Source organism: Rhipicephalus sanguineus, chromosome 6 (genome assembly GCF_013339695.2).
Source record: "Rhipicephalus sanguineus isolate Rsan-2018 chromosome 6, BIME_Rsan_1.4, whole genome shotgun sequence".
NCBI classification, from domain to species: domain Eukaryota; kingdom Metazoa; phylum Arthropoda; class Arachnida; order Ixodida; family Ixodidae; genus Rhipicephalus; species Rhipicephalus sanguineus.
The window spans coordinates 30,813,567-30,832,740 of record NC_051181.1 but is presented as its reverse complement, the minus strand read 5'-3'; the positions used below and the strand labels follow the sequence as shown (position 1 = coordinate 30,832,740).

General features: G+C 46.1%; 1 protein-coding gene across 1 annotated transcript in view; it reads left to right on the top strand.

Annotated features, from left to right (window-relative positions):
* LOC119397802 (uncharacterized) overlaps positions 1-18,768 on the top strand; it is a 312,440-nt gene extending 293,672 nt beyond the window's left edge. Inside the window, exon 4 of the mRNA XM_037665178.2 lies at positions 18,716-18,768. The gene's annotated coding sequence lies outside the window, so the exon portion shown is untranslated. The remainder of the gene's footprint in view (positions 1-18,715) is intronic.
* Positions 18,769-19,174: the final 406 nt, after the last annotated feature.

Here is a 19,174-nt window from a genome sequence, read left to right as displayed (position 1 = left end):
TGTGACACTAAAAACGTAATATGCATGATCGAATGCGTGCTATGCAAAAAACAGTACATTGGGCAAACAGAAGGGCCTTTTAGACTGCGTTTTAACAATGATAAATCTCATGCTAACTCCTTGCCCCACCTGCTCATTTCAAGACACGTGCACCTCCCCGACCACTCTTTTGAAAATCTACAAGTCACATTACTCTAATCTAATTTCCGCACAAATTATGATAGAGAAGCCCGTGAATCATTCCTCATCTATAAGTCTGATACCGTCGCGTCTGGTCTAAATGAACATGTAGGAAGACTGAGTTGCCTGTCTGTGTAATCTGCATCACCATATCTAGTCACTGCGAGTTGCTCAGTATATCGTTTGTATCGGTTTGGTACGCAGCACCTATTCAACAGCGTTTTAAATGCGAATGCATTTCTTAGTCGGGGGTTGTCGTGCGTCCCTGGCTGGCGTGCGCACAGATCTCTCCGCGCGCGCTCCTCCTCGCCCCTAGCAACAGCTGCGCCGCGCCTAGCAACCGGAGCAGGTGGTGAGCGGCGGAGGGTAAGGGGGAGGAGGAGCGCACGGGCGTGTGATGGCGCTCGCATCGCAGAGCAGCGGGGGGTAAGAGAGAGGAGGAGTGTACCCGGTGAGGGCGCTCGCATCGCGGAGCTCGCTCCGCGATGCGAGTACGGGAACTGATATCGCACGCCGTTGCCACGTCTACCGTTCGAGACGCGTCTCCGTACAAGGACTTGCACACCCTTGCATACACCGGAGACGGAGTCTTTGTGGTGACCGTGTACCTCGCGCCCAACCTCGCTCGGGACGCCGTTGCCGCGAAGCTGGACGCGGCTATCGAAAGTGTGCGCGTGCGCACCAAACCCTCTGATCCCATTGTCTTGGTCGGCGACTTAAACGTTGACGTGCGCAAGAAGAGTGGCGAGTGGCTGGTGGAGTACATGCAGACCAAGCACTCTACACTCTAAGACAAAATCGAGTATTTTGGGAGTGTTTCTGCCACACAACAACAATCGTCATCCAACTCGCGTACTTTCCTCGCGTTATCACCGCGGTCGCGGCACTTCCCGGTCACGAACGGCCCGCGCGTTATCAGCGTGACATGGCATTCTTGACAGGAAAGTGACGAGAGCTGGGTTTTCAAGAAAGGAAACGCGAGCAAGCCAGATGACGATTATTGTTGTGTGGCAGGAATACTCCCCAAATACTCGATTTTGTCTTAGAGTGTATGCATTGTCTCTCTGCCGCCTCCGACAACACGTGCCCCACTACCATTCACGGGAGTTGCATTGATCTGGTCTTTACGCGAAACTGTGCCGCGCGTATGCTTCTCAAAGACCCTTTGACCGTGCACTTCAGCGACCACAAGGCGGTGATTGTGGCCGTCAGGTACAGCGATAAGACGAACAGGTGCTGACGTAGGAATAAATAATGCTTACGTGCACACGCTCGTCTCTCTTCAACGTCTCTCGTCTCTCTCGTCTCTCTGCAACGTGTGCCTTGGGCCCACCGTGGTCAACGCAAGCTCAGACACACGGCCGCTATCAAGATCAACATTCACGCCAGGCATGTTGGACACCCCTCTTCAGGATCTGCGCATGTCTGTGACGTCATGCGCCACGGACAGTATAAAAGCACTACCACAGAACTTCTTCACCAGTGGGCACGGCGAAACGGCTGCGACCATGCCGCTGACCAAGAAATTTGTTTCGCGCTGTGCAGGTCAGTTGTTCATTTTCTACAATTAGGAGAGGAGATGAGGTGTTTTTTTTGGTTTTGCCGTGCCCAGGCGTTTGTTTTAGTATTGCTTATGACTGCTACGTAGCTCTTGCAATGTTGATATGGGGTGATGTTGAAAGCAACCCGGGTCCCTCTACAGCTGATCTGTTACAGAATGTACTGAAGGGACAGGCCGATATTCACGCCGAGGTTACTGAAATGAAAAACAAGTTTAGCGAGTGTGTACAGCTCATTCGTGATCTTGACTCGCGTTTAAAATCACTAGAGCAACTTATGAAAGAACCAAATGAAAGCTCGCCACTAATTACAGCGCTTCAATCATCGTCATTGTCCCTTCAAAATTCAGTGGCCTTGCAAATCAGAAAACTTGTTGACCTTGAAGATCGCAGTCGAATGTCAAACATAATCGTTTATGGCATTTTGGAAAATAGCGGGGAAAACGAGGCATCTTTAAGAAAAAGTGTTGTTGGAGACATTTTCGAGAAAAAACTTGGAGTTAAATGCGAGTCTATAGCCCGTAATCACCACCTTGGCCGCCGTACCGGCCGACTCCCAGTAATAGCCTATTTTCAAGATTACAATGAAAAGCAGGCTGTCATTCAAAATACGAACATACTTAAAGGGACAAACATTTTTATTCAAATTGACTACAGTCACGAAACACTGCGCGTGCGTAAGCTTCTTTGGGATAGCGCCAAAGTTGATCGAGTGAATAAGAAGCGCGTATCTCTTTTGCATGATAAGTTGAAAATCGATGACACCCTCTTTGTATGGGACGACAGCAGAAATGAACGTGTAGCACTTCCAAAGCAGCGGGATGCCACACATTGACGTAAACCGCGTACACAGGCAAAACATATAAGGATACTAAATTTTAATGCTCGGAGCCTTGTAAACAAAATTGGCAAACTTGAACTGTTACTTCTTGAACATGATCCACACATAACAGTAATCACGGAAACCTGGATAAATGACAACGTTTGTGATTCTGTTTTAATACCCCCAAACTATAGCATTTTTCGTTGTGATAGGCCAACTAGGGGCGGCGGCGTAGCCATTGCTTTACGGCATCCATTGTCAGGTGTTGTTGTAAACGAAATAGATGGCCACGAATGTTTGTTCCTCAGAGTACACTGCTGGGAACATTTCTTTATTGTGTGTGCTGTGTATAGGCCTCCATCGGCTTCCCCTGAATGCATTTCCAAACTGTGCGATCATATGGCTGCATTTTCGAACAACAGGGTGATACTCGCCGGTAATTTTAATATTCCTTCCATTGATTGACGTGACCCTGTTTCCTTTTTCGATGTGGACATAAACCCTCTTGTGGATATTATGATCATGTGTGATCTAAAACAAACTGTTACCGAGTACACCAGAGAAGCAGGAAGCGCCCGCTCAGTAATAGATTTAATTTTTATTAGTAATGATATTTCTGCATACTCTGTGGATGTGGTTGATGGTGTCTCGGGCCATAAGGCGGCGTACCTTTCCTTTCCGCTTGGTGATACAAAGTCACACAAAAAACAAGGAAAGAAATTAATAAAGGATTTCGCTAAAGCCGATGACCATGCAATACTTGACTGTTTGTGGGATTTTTGTGATAACATGCCGGGCTGCGTCGCAGCCCTCTGGGATGCTCTGAAAGACACTATTCATTATTGCATTGAAAGGTTTGTCCCTTCCAAATATGTTCGCACTAACAACAACAACCCGTGGATGACAAGAGAAATCATTCATTTACACCGTAGGCTGAAACGAGCAAAAAAAACATAAAAAACCGGTTAGTGTCATATCTCAATTAAAAGTCAACCTTGTTTCCAAACTCTCCTATGCAAAAGTGGGTATTTCACGCATTCATTACCTGAATTTTTGACAAAAAGCCCTGAAAAATTCTGGCGATACTTGGAACAAACGGATGCTTCGCCCAGTCGAATAACCGTTGACGGTTCCATCCTAAATGATGCGTCGATTGTCGCTGATCAGTTTAACATATACTTCTGCTCCGCATTTTTTGCTCCCCAGCATGAAGCACCACATGAAAACCTTCTTCCAGCAATGTCTTCGGAGTTCATAACTTATGAGGGTATATTTTCTTTGCTGCTTAACCTAAAAACTAAATCTTAAGCTGGTCCCGATAATATCCCTAACACATTCTTGCACAGGTATGCCGAACCCGTTGCACACATTTTAACAAACGTTTTTCGTCTCTCCTTCGAAAATTCCTTCATTCCTGAGGATTGGCGCACGGCACGTATAGTACCGGTATTTAAGAAAGGGGATCGTCTAAACATTGCAAACTACAGGTCTATTTCCATAACGTGTACGTCATGTAAGCTATTAGAACACATAGTCACACATTACATCACCACATTTCTTGAAGAAAACGGCCTGCTATCGCCATGACAGCACGGATTTAGAAAAAAATTATCGACCACAACACAACTAGTCGCAACAATTCATACGTTCGCGTCGTCGCTTGATACGGGAAATCAAATTAATGCTATTTTTCTAGAGTTCAGTAAAGCCTTCGATCTTGTCACGCACAGCAAACTCATTTCTAAATTACATATTCTAGGCCTACCTGTTAACCTCATTGATTGGATCCGTTCTTACCTTCAAAATCGCAAGCAATATATTAAAATAAATGACTGCATGTCTGGTATTCTACCAGTATCCCTCCGGAGTTCCTCAAGGCAGTGTTCTTGGACCTATTCTCTTTTTAGTTTATATAAATGGCATTGTTAAATGAATAGACACATCACAAGTACACATAAAGCTTTTTGCAGATGACCGCATACTTTTTAAAACAATTACTCCTCCGAATGATCAGGAATGCCTGCAATCCAACCTGTGTGCCCTTTCTAAGTGGTGTGAAGATTGGTCAATTTAATTAAATAGTGATAAATCAGTTGTCATGCATATAACAAATAAGAAACACCGTTTTAATTATATGTATTATCTTAACAACTGTCCTTTGACTGAGGTTGACGAATATAAATATTTAGGTGTCACAATTACCAGCCGCCTAACATGGTCAAGTCACATTAATGAAACATGCTCATCTGCTTCTAGAAAGCTCGGTTTTTTGAGGCATAAATTAAAAACAGCACCATCAGAAATCAAACTGTTGGCCTACAATGCTTTTATAAGACCAAAGTTAGATTATGCTAGTGTCGTTTGGGACCCACATCTAAAGAAAGATATTAAGAAGCTTGAGATGGTGCAGCGAAAGGCGGTTCGTTTTATCTTTAATGCCTACCACAGAAATGACTCACTGTGATGTTGTTAGTGGGCTCAGGCCTCTTGCACACAAAGAAGGTCTGACAGCAACGTCGAGGCTTTAATGTGGACGCGGGACGGAACTGACGAGCACGTTGAACAAGCACATACACGTAACACACACTTTGGTCTATACGTTTAGTGAGAAGCGTTTATCGGCGCGGCGACGGCACACTCACACACTCACGGCACGTCGAACGCGCGGCGATGCTGTCACCGACGGTCCAGGCATGCGTCGGAACGAAGGCCCGGCGCCGGTTGGTCTGGAACGTCGCCCAGAACAGTAGTGGCCCAGGATACGGCTTGACCGCACAGGATCCCGTTGACGCCCGTGGTACACAAGACCCAGGCACAAGTCTTTAGTGGCCGCACACTTGGTCGGGAACGCGGGTCCCGCCCATGCAGCTCAGGCTCGCACTCAGCCGACCTCTCCCGCGCAAGACATCCCTCGTTCTCTTCTTCTCGCGATTAGACGGCACATACGCGCAATCGGCCGCGCACTTCAAATATTCTAAATTCCTATCACATTTCCCCCCAATTTCAAGAAGTCGAGGAGGAGCACAAAGGCGACGTAGCACCACCCGACGTAAGCGCGTAGATGACACGTAGCACAAAGTCGCCGCACGTTATTCGTCGTTATTCGTCGAGGATCACGCCATCACTCCAACTTCTTCGTGTCCTTGCAGAAGCACTCCTCCGAGACTTCTCGGCGAGGCATAAATTGATGATAGAAACAGTTCGCGCAAGTCTGAGGTCTTGGTCTGATGGAGCACGTCCGACTAGTTGACGTGGGACTCTTTGCTCCTAGGCACGTGCCACACAACCTGGCAAATCGTCTGGTCTCCGACTGCATTCCGGGCCAGTAAAACTCAGTGACGACTCGACTGAGCGTTTGCTTCACTCCCTGATGACAAGCGTGGCTCCCTTCATGAGCTATCCTCATTACATTCTTTCTAAGGTCCTTGGGCACCACCAACTGGTCGAATATTTCCCCTCGTGTCGTCTTGTGTTTCCTGTATCTTGCAAGTAATATTCATTTTCGCTGCCACCCGATATCTGCATCTTGCCGACCTTTTCGAAGCAGCGCCTGAGAGATCCGTCGTTCTTCTGCAAGTCCTTTAATTTGCATTGGTATACCCCTGTGATTGTGGGTTGCAGCCCTGGCAACGATGGCAGTGACAGTGTCTTCGTACCCTTTGCAGCAGCGATGAACCCGGCACCGCACACGGCCAGCTTCTGTGTCTGGCTTGAGGCTACGTTTCCAACCTCGTTCGTCCCTTTGTCCTTTATGTCTGGCCGCCCTAATTGCAAAGTAGGTGGCCCCCGCATGGAAGGGGGACTCGTATCGCTCTGAGTTCTGTCTGGCGACCACAAACTGACCGGGTCATTAGGTGGCCGGGCTCCTTCAATGTTCCCCAGCACCACGTCATACAAGGGGTCCCGCATGCATTTAACCCGCGCAAGGCCTGTAAAGAATGGCGTGTCGAGAAATACCATGGCTTCCGGTAGATAATGGATCGTGCGATCCAACAGGAACACCGGGCTTGTTGTGCCTTTCATTTTCTCCCGAGGTATCAACGAATGCCGCACAACTACCGTGTTGCAACCAGTGTCTCGTAGGACCGATACCGGTTGCGATTTAAGGAAGCCCCTACGCACTGGCAGCTTTGCGACGTCGCATCCGGGGGCCGGTGGCATTAATGTCGTATTGACTATGGGAATCGTTTCGCCGCTTTGCAGTACGACGTACCCATCCCCGTCGTCTGTCGGATTTTCGGGCGGCGATGGTGCCATCATACACGAAGCTTGTCCTGTATCTTGTCTTGAGGGTCCTCCTCCTGGACCGCTCCTACGAGACCATCCGCGGTCCGCAGGTGTTCCTTTACTCCGGGACCAGCACTCCGAAGCTCGATGACCCACCTTGTCGCAGAGGAAGCACCAATCGGTTGACCTAGACGTCTTCGGTATTTCCGCCTTGCCAGAATGCTCCACCGTGGCCTCTTTGAGGGTCTTCTCCTTGCTCATATTGGTGAGGTGTTGTGCCTCTATAAAGCAATCGGCACTGTTCGCCAGCGCGTCGAGGGTCTTGCAATTTCTTTCCTTCAAAAATACTCGTAGACGCATAGAACAGCCTTCCAAGAACTGCTCGCCAATCATGGCGTCGCGAAGAGAGTCGAAACTCTTGTCTGTTTGGCTCAATTCAGTCCAGTGGTCGAAGTATCCAGATATCCTTCCGGCGTATTGCATGGCGGTCTCGTTGTCTTCGGGTCTCGCGTTTCGGAACTTTTCGCGGTACCCCTCAGCGGTGTACCGAAAACGCTGGAGCAAGGTAGCCTTCAGCTGGTCGTAATCTGTGGCTGCGTTAGAGTCGAGTCGCCCTATGACCGTCAAGGCCTCTCCGGTCAGACACAGGCTGAGGGAGAGTGCCCATTTCGTGCGGGGCCAGTCTTGGCTTGTCGCAACTCGCTCGAAACGCTTCAAGTAGGCGTCTAGGTCATCCCGTTCCTCGTTGAACGGCGGAATCAATTTGTGGGGGCTGAAGACGTCGGGGGCTGCTCTAGCAAGTGCCTGTCCCGCACTGGCATCAGTCGCCGCGCCTTGCGTACTGCCAGTCTTTTCCTGGAGCTCAATTTTGTGCTTTAGCACGCGTTCTTCGGCCTCCAACCTCAGGCGGTCTTGCTCGGCCTGCGCTTTCGCGTCCTCGCGATTTTGGGCACGCTGGTCCCCTTCCCTCGCGATTTCCGCGTCGACCCAGCGCTTGAGCTCCGCTCCCGTCATTCCGAGGTCCTTGCCTATGGCGTACAGCCTCTCAAATTCCATCATTCCCTCTTGTGTGCTTGAGTATCCTGGCAGGCTCGCCAAAATTGTGATGTTGTTAGTGGGCTCAGGCCTCTTGCACACAAAGAAGGTCTGACAGAAACGTCGAGGCTTTAATGTGGACGCGGGACGGAACTGACGAGCACGTTGAACAAGCACATACACGTAACACACACTTTGGTCTATACGTTTAGTGAGAAGCGTTTATCGGCGCGGCGACGGCACACCCACACACTCACGGCACGTCGAACGCGCGGCGATGCTGTCACCGACAGTCCAGGCATGCGTCGGAACGAAGGCCCGGCGCCGGTTGGTCTGGAACGTCGCCCAGAACAGTAGTGGCCCAGGATACGGCTTGACCGCACAGGATCCCGTTGACGCCCGTGGTACACAAGACCCAGGCACAAGTCTTTAGTGGCCGCACACTTGGTCGGGAACGCGGGTCCCGCCCATGCAGCTCAGGCTCGCACTCAGCCGACCTCTCCCGCACAAGATGATGATGATGATGATGATCCTCTACTCATGGCTCATACCCACTCTGGGGGATTGGCCAAGAATTGTAGATATGAAGATTTAAAACTACTCGTTCTCTTCTTCTCGCGATTAGACGGCACATACGCGCAATCGGCCGCGCACTTCAAATATTCTAAATTCCTATCACACTCACCAACAATGATCATGGCCATTAATAACATCCCTACTTTACAACACCGAAGAGCAGTTGCCCGGCTGAAATTTCTACACTCACTTTATTTTCGTAAATTTAACATTAGTCCAGAAACTTATGTAAGAAATCGAATTTCAAGACAAACTCGACAAACAAATAGTTACACTCTTGAACCTTACTTCGCATGTACTAATCTTTTCATAAACTCGTTCATTCCTCGGACCATCATTGATTGGAACGCGTTACCTTTTGTAGTACTCTGTGATAATCAAAATCCTGACTTTGATAACTATGCATATTTCTGTTCTTAACCGTGAAACTCAAAATCTCAGACTGTCTGACGTTTTATTTGATTTGCATTCTCTAGTTGCGTTTTGCATTTTTTTGCTCCCATTTTGCTTTGTTCAATTTTTGTCCTGTGTTCTACTGACTTAACATGTTTTTTATTACTTGCACCTTTTTTTATTGAAGTTACATTGTGAATCACTTTTTGCTGCTTGGTCTTTCGGCCGCAGTATGCTGTAAATAAAAATAAATTAATTAATCGCACACTCATCGGGTGCACCCAAATGCATTCGCATTTCCTCACGATCGCCTTCGGGGAGGTGCGGCTTTTTTATGTATAGCTCGTTCTCTGGTTATCTTTAAATATTTGTTTCTTTTTGCACCTTGCTATTACCGGTCGTGCACCATGCCATGTTATCCGTTTCATGTTTCGTACTTAGAAACCGCGTGCTCGCAAAATGCAATCTTTTTACACATGTATCAGGTGCACTTCAAAGCGAGTGACATGCATTTTTGTTAGCCAATATATCGCCTTTCATGTCAATTTCATATCTTCTTCTTTCTGATATGCACATGTATATAAACTGCACTCATTCCATGCATTGTATTCTGATGAAGGCCGGACTCGCGGCCGAAACGTCAATAAATCGCTTCGTACGCGTAGCTGTTTCACTGCATGCATATATATATATATATATATATATATATATATATATATATATATAGTGAGTGACGCCAGCCCACCTACTGGCGAACGAGTTGGTATCGCCACTGTTGTGAAGCCTCCAAAACGACAGGGGTTCAACAGTTACATATTTCATAGCACTGATAGTTCGCAAAATCACTCAGGAGCTGGCTCATGTCGTCAGTTTGAAGAAGCACTAATTGAAAAATAGGCGCATAGGTTTCGAACCCGCAGGGTTTCGAACCCGATTCACAATTTGAACACAGTACCAAAACGATTCTTTGGTGTACTGGAGTTGATCACACAGGTTCCTCTCAGTTGTCTGTCTCCTCGTTTCGGCGACAGTAGTTAAGCGGTCATTCTCGTCAAGGACGCCCAACAGACTTGTGACATCTGATGCGAATACCTCGGTTATATCAGGCCATTGACTGATGAGTGCGTGGAAACAAACCCCCAATATGAGATAAACTTGGTATACCAGGGTACTCTCTGCCTCAAGTTCCTTAATGATTGAGAGGACAGCACACGAATTGGTCTTCATAAACGTCATCTTAACGAGCAAGTCATGCACAGACTTGCTCGTTAAGTGGTGCAGAGCTTCAGGCGATGAAATAAGACTCTTGAGCTTCTCACACTTCGTTCCTTTGCTTCGTCGCTTCTGAATAAAGACAAAATGGCGCGCAAGTAGTCCAAAATATCTTCCAGAGCTTCATAAAAAGAGAAGCACCTGGACGGACACACGGTCTTCAACGACTTGATGGTCATGCCCGTGGCCAAGCACACAACACCAAACTTACGGCGCAGCTCCCGCGATGACTTCAACAGGGCAGGAAAGTGCACAACAAAATCGTGAACTACGTTAAACTAGCTCGTCCTGATTGGATCCTCCAGAGCATTGTTGCGTAGGTGGCACGGATCTTTGAAGTGAAGCGCTTGAATTCGGGGTTGGAGAGTTGCAAGTCCTTGTGAAGCTTCTCCATGTAGGAAGCTGAGTCGGAGCGCAATACAGCTACGCGCGGGAAACTTTAAATCTGTCAAACCAGAACATGCATCAATGAGCGCTCAGAACTTGCCCTTTCGATAAAGAACAGAACCAGGTCATATTGGCCCTTGAAATCGGAGTTTATCCGATAAATCACAATTGTCAATTTTTTTTTGTTTATCGGACTTTTTCGGATAAAACCGAAAATACAGACCCCTATATATTACAAATGTTAACATGATTCCTTGCCCGACATATGACGCCTGTATAGAGTATTTTTACGCAGGAGTTACAAGCACAAGCGTGGTATTGTGGTGGAATACTCGACTGCCAGGCAGAGGGCGCGGGTTATAATCCCACCCGATCCTACAAATTTGTTTCTCATTTCAATTTTTCTTAATGCGCGCGATAGCGGTTACGGACACCGGCGCCGGCGGAGAACTATGGCGCCAAAATCGGCTGTTGCGATCTCATAACAGGTTTCGCTGTAACAAACTTCAGCGCCGACAATACTACACTCTTTAAACTGCTCTGCATGACAGGTGCGCAAAAGTCTACTTGCGTTAGCATAAACACCTCTGGTTGCCACTGTTCTCTTCTTCGCACAACTTTGAACATTGCTTTGGAATTCCTGCCTGGGGTACGCGCGGATACTGTACCCTGAGGTACGCATAATTGCTCACGTTGCATGACCTCATTTGTTCCGGACTGCCAAGTTTTCTCGTGAACCGAAAAACGATTGAAAAAATTTCGGTTTCACTCCGGAACGAAATAATAGATAACGTTTCGGTTACGTTTTCGTGCCGGTCAGAAATATCGTTTTTTTTTTTCGTTTTTAGTTTTTGGTTTTCGTTCCGTTCCGACAACCTGGTTTTGACTAGTATTTGCTAACTTTGACTGGTGGTGGTCGACTGGAAGAGTAATGTTCGCTAGCGCTGGACTATATATTGACTAACCCTGAGCTGGTTGCTAGCGCTTCTAAATATTTTGCTAATGCGAGTTAGTGTTGGCGATTTTTGAGACTCAGTCAGGCTGTTTGCTAACTGGTAGCTCGTCTCCCCACGCCAGTTTGGTTTTAGGAATGGTTATTCGACGGAACAGGCCTTAATCAATTTCACGGATAGCATTAAACAATTTATTGATGAAGGGTTTGTCGTAGGAGCCATATTCATTGACCTAACAAAAGCATTGGACACACTAGTACATTCTATTCATCTCGATAAGCTGCAGTCTTTTGGTATTACTGGCCCACCATTAAATTTATTTCGCAGCTACTTTTGCGACAGGCCAAAAGTAGTGTATATTAATGGCCAATTTTCATCAACTAAATTAATTAACTGCGGCGTTCCTCAAGGCTCTATATTAGGCCCTTTGTTGTTTCTCCTATTCATTAATGACTTACCCAATACACTTACCTCTTCTAACTGTTTGCTGTATGGTGATGACACGACCATTTATTCACCACATAAATCAGTCACCGCACTTCAGGACATACTTACTACAGATCTTAAAAACGTTCACTCATGGTGTATAAATAACCAACTCAAAATTAATCCTACTAAAACAACTTTTGTGCTTTTTCATAGCCCTCAAACGGTGATTACTTCCTCCATACTTGTCTCATTGAACAATTATGACATACCGGCATCTGATAATGTTAAATTTCTGGGTATTACTCTGGATAAACACCTTAAATATAATATTCACGCCAACTCACTCATCAAAAAGGTTTCATTTGGTATCCGCATTATCATTAAAACACGTGCATTCTTTCAACCTCATATTCCTTTCTCGCTTTATAATGCTTATATTAACAGCCATTTATCATACTGCCTATCATCATGGGGTAACACATACGCCATACATCTCAAACCGCTTCAGCGCCTTCAAACCCAGGCGATAAAATTAATGACGTATAGCCCATTGCCTACCCATTCTACACCCATCTATCAACAGCTGCGCATTCTACCGATTAAAGAGTTGTTTTATCAGAGATTGTCCATCATCACATACCGTTTCATTCATCGTGAAATATCATTAGATAGTATTCCTCACCATGTCCTTGTCAACAACAATAATACCAGGTATTCAGAGCAAAATAACTTTCTTTTACCCAAAATAAGATCGAACTATGGCAGATTTACAGCTCGCTTCTATGGTATTCATCTTTGGAATCGCATACCTCTTCATACTAGATCATCTCGGTCACTGCAATCTTTTAAACACAACATGAAAAACAAATTGTTAAATGAACCTTTTGTTCATCTGTAATAAATTTATTTTCATCATCACTTCACAGTTCTGTATTTGTATTTTTAAGCTTTGTATAATGCTGCTATGGTAAATATAGGTTTCTTTTTTAGTATAGATCGTTCTGTTTTGATTGCATTTTTTATTTGTTCGCTCTTTTTGCTGCTGTTACCTTTTATGTACGCCACTAATTATAGGAGGTCCCCCTGACAGTCTCGTACTTTGGGACCTCCTCATTCTGTATGTATTATGTAACCCGTTCTTTGTACATGCAATAATAATGAATAAACTTGAACTTGAACTTGATTGGCTAACTCTAGCTAGTGCTTACACCGTGGTGGCTACGTTTTGGCTAATGTTGACTAACGCTTGGCTACTGTTGGCTAGTGCTTGCATACGTTTCACAGTGGTGGCTAACCTTGACTAAGAATGGAGAATATTGACTGACTGTCGGCTAGCGTTGACTAGTTCTCGCTAGTTTTCGCTAACTGCTGGATAGCACTGGCACCGCGTTGCCTCCGCTATTAGCTGAGGTAACACGGTGCCGGAGCTAATCGCGGAAGCCACGGTTGTTATTAGCTCACAGAAAAGTCGACTTTGGTGGCGTAGTTGTCCGTTGCAGCTATCAAGCAAATCGAGGAAAAAAGACAAGGTTCGAGGTGAAATCACAGCGTGGCTTTCTGCGTGGCAAGCAAGTGCTCTGCCACAGAGCCACCCCAGTGCTTGAATGTTTTTCGGAAAGATAGCCTATGCAAGCCTGATGTGTGCCGACGAAACGCGTGAACAGATGTAATATTGCGTGGCAGAAGAGTAGAATCGCACCAGCGGCGTAGCCAGAAATTTTTTTCGGGGGGGGGGGGGGGGGGGTTCAACCATACTTTGTGTATGTTCGTGCGTGCGTTTGTATGTGTGTGTGTATATTTACGCAAGCAAAATTAAAAAATTTGGGGGGGGGGGGTTTGAACCCCCCCAACCCCCCCTTGGACTACGCCCCTGAATCGCACAACGCGGCACACCTTTTTAAGTGGGTAACCAGTGGGTCGTTGAAAGCTCCCCGTCCATTACAAAGGGCTAAAGCATGATTCTCCGTCACCCTCATATCTCTCACCACAGCAACAACGAACTGCATCTACGCATATGCGCGTTTTGCCTTAGAAACGCGTAGTTGTGCTTCGCTGCGTCGTAAAATGCGATGATTTATTGCGTAGTGGGTATCTCGTAACTGCGCATGCAGTAGGCGCCAAAAAAGATTTACAGCAGACGCCATGAAGGCTGCTCCGCCAACTCGCACTGTGACTGTGCTGGGCGTTCCACGCAGGCCTGGCGTTTCATGATGTACCGTCGCTCAACCCCACAGGAATGAATAAAGAAATGGCAAATTTCTCATCGAGGTGACTCATGCCTTAGCTTGAACGCGAGAGCCGATATTACGTCTGACCATAAGCTATCGTTTATGCGTCACCCTAGACGGTAAGCCCGCGCCACTCACACAACCCCTAGATTTATTCAGAAACGTCAAGTTGTAACACTTGGCTCGACCTATAACAATGGAGCGTACGCAACTCTTCGCTGATTTTGCACAAAACAACGGTACGTAGGAGTGCAGCCCCTACGCGCCCGTTCCTCGGTTGAGCATCGTCCCTCGTTGTACATTGCGGTAATCGAGCGAACGAGCACAGTGAAATCTCTCGAGCTTCACTCGTATCGAGCAAGGCGGCTCAGTCTTTTTTTTTTCGTGAGGGCTGCTGGATAATAATTTTATACAGATATAAATAACAAACCCAGACATTTTAACAGCGAAGCATTTCTTAGCGAACCTTTGGCACTTTAAGCGTTTCTATCTATCTATCTATCTATCTATCTATCTATCTATCTATCTATCTATCTATCTATCTATCTATCTATCTATCTATCTATCTATCTATCTAGCCGCCTACGTCTGGGTGCTCTCCAGATCGCCTTTTTAACTTGGTGTAGACCAAAATTCGCATGGAAGGGCAAGGGGCTTTGACGAATATGACTGTCGGGTCATGGCATGAATGACGTGAAAGTCTTGTCGCGTAAGTCGTCAAACCCTTTCGTTTAGACACGTGTGGCACATACCCGTCTACCACGGGCCAGGGTGTACGGGTATGCGCCACAGGTGATTGACAGTTTATATCTACCCAAGAACGGCGAGAACAGACATTGGTAACTTAAATGCGACAGCGTTATGAAAAACCGACATCAGCAGCGTTGACCCGACGAATGGAAAGAATTAAAATTAGGATCCTAGCAGGAATCGAACCCAAGCATTCCGCGTGGCAATCAGGTATTGTACCACAGAGCCGCGCCAATTGTGGTTGTGGTGATGGCTGTCTAATTTTCCTAGGCAGCAATAAACACTATATATGTACTCCTGCGATACAGGCGTCATATCAGATTACCGTCTGTAGTTCCAGTGCTGGCTCCGCTTTTATAGCAGTCTAATAAACATTACATATGTATTACTATGATTCAGCAAACTATACTGAAAGCATCTCTCAACCTCGGAGGAATACATTAGGGTATGTTAAGCATGATATTCACATCATCGCATCGTAAACTGCACTTTGTCCGCCAGAACGACGCAGAACGGCTCTTCATTTCTTGCGAGGCTGAGCGAGGGCCTCATGTTGACCGAGGATGATGACAGATTGATTGACAGCCACTTTGTAGACTAGGCTACGTAAGACTACATACGCCCAGGTAGTTTACAAATACGACTAGCGCCATCCACTGATGATAGTCTACGTAGCACTGTCCAGGCCTATCAGCCTCGACGGCCTATACTTCACCAACGCGACGGGTGACTTCAGGGTCCAACAGGTCGCCGGCTCTATCGATAGACAATTTGTCGACGAAATGACCGAGGCAACGGCGAATTCCAACAGCTGTACTATATCTCATCACCGCGATCAGGACCGTATACGATAACAAGTCATGACCAGCTGCTGGTTCTCACTGATCACGGTGACGATGACCTTGTACAAGAACTGTCAACAACCTCTTCCACACATGCACACGGGTTCACGAAACGTGCGTGCATTCTCCATCATGAGGGACAAGTATAAGCACTTCAGCTTACCGCTTCTGGTGTTGGTAATACCCATGTTGCCGTTGGCAGCGTTATCCAAATGTAGGCAACTGTTTATATAACACATATGCGGCTCTTCAACGTATATGTGTGTGTATAAATTTTGTACAAATCTTTACCGTCATTTTGTGACGTGTCGCTCAGTAAAAAACAATTACGCCACAGTTGCCTTCACGCCGGATGCTTCGCTTAACATCGACTCCCACGGTACGTGGGATCTGCCGAATTTTTTAATTTAAGAAAAACAAAGAAATAATGAGATGTTGCTAGTAACTGCAGTTCGCGGAAAAGCCGGAAAATAAAGAAAAAAATTAAACAATTGAATAACTACAAACAAAATTAAGTAAGTAAAATGAATATTAAAAAAACAAAGGGTACACCCAAATAGTACGTAGAGTCACAAACACACGTATTTACACAAAAAGAGTCCTTCACAAGCTTTGGTTAAGCTGAGTGTTCCTCAAGAACGCCAACAGTACTTTTGTGCTGCGCATCGCACAACTGCTGTCTTGCCACGGGCGGAGAAGGTGCCGCAGCTCCAAGCTCGAGCCGCGTTGCAAATGAAGTGCTGCCTTCAGAATCTGTCGTTCGGCGTCGTAACGGGAACAATCGCAGAGTACATGCTTTAGGTCTTCCCGAGTGTTACATGTGGTGCACGTGGGTGAGTCCGACTGCCTGATCTTGTGCTTGAAGTATTTCGTGTAGGCAACGTCGAGTCTCAGCCGGTGAATGCAAGTTTCATCTTGTCTGGTTAGTCCCTGTGACATAGGAAAGCTACACGTCGGGTCTATTCTGTGCAGCGGCCCGTACAGGTTGTTGGCATCGCTCCATATTGTTCTCTGCAGATTCCGCGCGAAGGGAGATACCAGAATCGCTGCGTCTTTTCTTGAGAAAGGAATTTCGATTCTCTCAGATGCTGTCTCATGCGCAGCTCTAGCAGCTGAGTCAGTTTAAACATTCCCTTCGATGCCGCAGTGAGCGGGCAGCCACTGCAGCACTACATCGTGATGTAGTTCATGAGCATTATTGCCTAGGCGCCTGATGTCTAAGACTAGTTGGTCTTGCGTACGTGAAGATTTCAGGGACTGCAGTGCGGCTCGTGAGTCGGAGAATATCACCCAAGTGTCGGGTCTCTGATCTTTAATGTATGCAAGTGCCCTCCGCAGTGACTGTGACCGTAATGTCGCGTACCACGCAAGAGTGACGGACTGTGACTGACTGTTGTGTGTGTGTGCTGTGTTATGTGGTGTCTCTCTTTCTCTCTCCATCCTTCAATCTTCCCCACCCTGTTCCCATATGTAGGGTAGCAAACCGGTTCTCCTAATCTGGTTAACCTACCTGTCTTTCCTTCTCTACTATTCCTTTTCTTTCGTGCACAGGTGCGGCTGAGGCTGGGTCTGTAGTTTCACCGTCCGGGTTAAGCGGCGCTCAAGCGATCTATTTTAATTGCTGCTTGCCCCAACACAAACGAGCAGCAATTTATTTCTTCTCCGCTCCACGTGGGCTCAATGCCCCAGTTTCTTTCTTTTTGGATACTGCTCGTTCGGTCATAGATTTTACCGAATATTACGCCGCGAACCTTTTCACAGGAGAAGTGCGCTGCATTAACACATTATCACATTATCACTCGCCCATTGTCACTTATTCGAAAGGCTATGCAAACAAAGACATTCTCTGGCGAATATGAACAACTTCTAGTTTCATGAAATAACCGTTTTAAGTACTCTTTTTTTTTCCTTGAACGATTGTCCAATGTAAATAGCTTAACCCATAACTGGTGTTACCCGCAATTCTTTTTCTTTGTTTCAGAAATACTTACGAAAGTTTCTTAGCACTGGTGATCATGATTATGTATTAATTGTGGCCTTTTACGTTATCTGGGTTTTTTATTACTCTGTTATTGATTCAATGTGTTCGATTGAATTTTGTTGCCTATTGCATTTTCCTTTTCGCTTCTAGTCAATAATGTTCTTTACTAGTTATCTTTTTTGTGCATGTTGACAATTTCTTGTACTCGAAAACATTCGTGTCTTTCTTATTTCGATATGTTAGTACTTTTATGTACCATACCTACTATAATGTCATTGATACTGCAGTATACCTAAATGAATCAATAAATAAAAGAAATTCTTAAATAGGAGACCTCGTCATACGTGGAGGCGGACGGAGTGCTTCATTCCCACTGCTTTGCTTTTGCAGGTTCCTGCCATTCATGGAACTATGGCACTGGCCTTCTTGACTTCCTGCTTTGTTGACGGCAGTACCTTCCGTTGTCAAAAGATATTAGAATGGGTTAGTCTAGTTTCTTTTAGGATTCACTCAGGCGTCCTATAGGAAAGAGCCGCCAATGATAGGAATACATTAATTACTATCGTTACAGTGCATATCTACAGTGGACTCCGGAGAAGGGAGGCTTAGTTAAACACAAACGATAGTTAAACAATACGTGGGCACAGCGCTTCGTGCGTACAGTTATTAGAACAGTACGCTTGTTTATTTTTCATTTTGTGCTCCGTTTTAAGGTAGTGCAACCAATATTACCACTTAGTTCCTGATACGCTGTATCTCTTAAAACAAAATACAAAAGCTTAACAATCATGCAAAAAGCTCAAACTACGCATTCAAGAACATGCTATTCATATCCTACATTCGTATCATTCTTTTCTTCTAATATAGCTGGTACCTGCATCATAGGGTATTCTTTTGGTATCGCACTATCGCAGTGCAAGTACAGTACCGACTGCTGCCAACACCTCACGTGCCGCCAAAGCACCAAGCTCTGCGTACCACGCGCTTCACATGCGCGTCGCGGCCGGCTGGAGAGGACAAAGTCCGTGACGAGGCCTGGAGGCAGGGCGCTTCCCATGAGAACCACGGCGGGCTAGCAAGGTGCAGCGCCCGACTCTGAGCCGACCAAAGCAGCCGATGGCCAATACGTGCTGCAAAACATTTAATCTGTCCATCAGTTTCTCGAAGATACGTTTCGAAAATACATCTGTATAAGGTCGGGCTACCACAGAACGGCCTTCATTGAAGTCGTAGTGTCTACAGCCCTTAGATATCCGTAGAAAAAAAGAACTGGTTGATACGCACATTTATCGATTCCGATGAAACAAAATAAAAAATTCTCCCACACCTTGGTGTACACTTGCAGTAGTTGTGGGACTCCATACATAAACAAGCCAGCCGTCGCATGGAGAAACAAACATTGGTATTTGGTTAGCACGTGATCTCTATTGTTATCACGAGTGGCCTTCAGGGGCGTTTGAATGAGTCTTATTTACCGCAAGTGCACCCCTCGCCATATTTCACAGCACGAAAGAAGAAAACTGTATTATCGGGATTGAC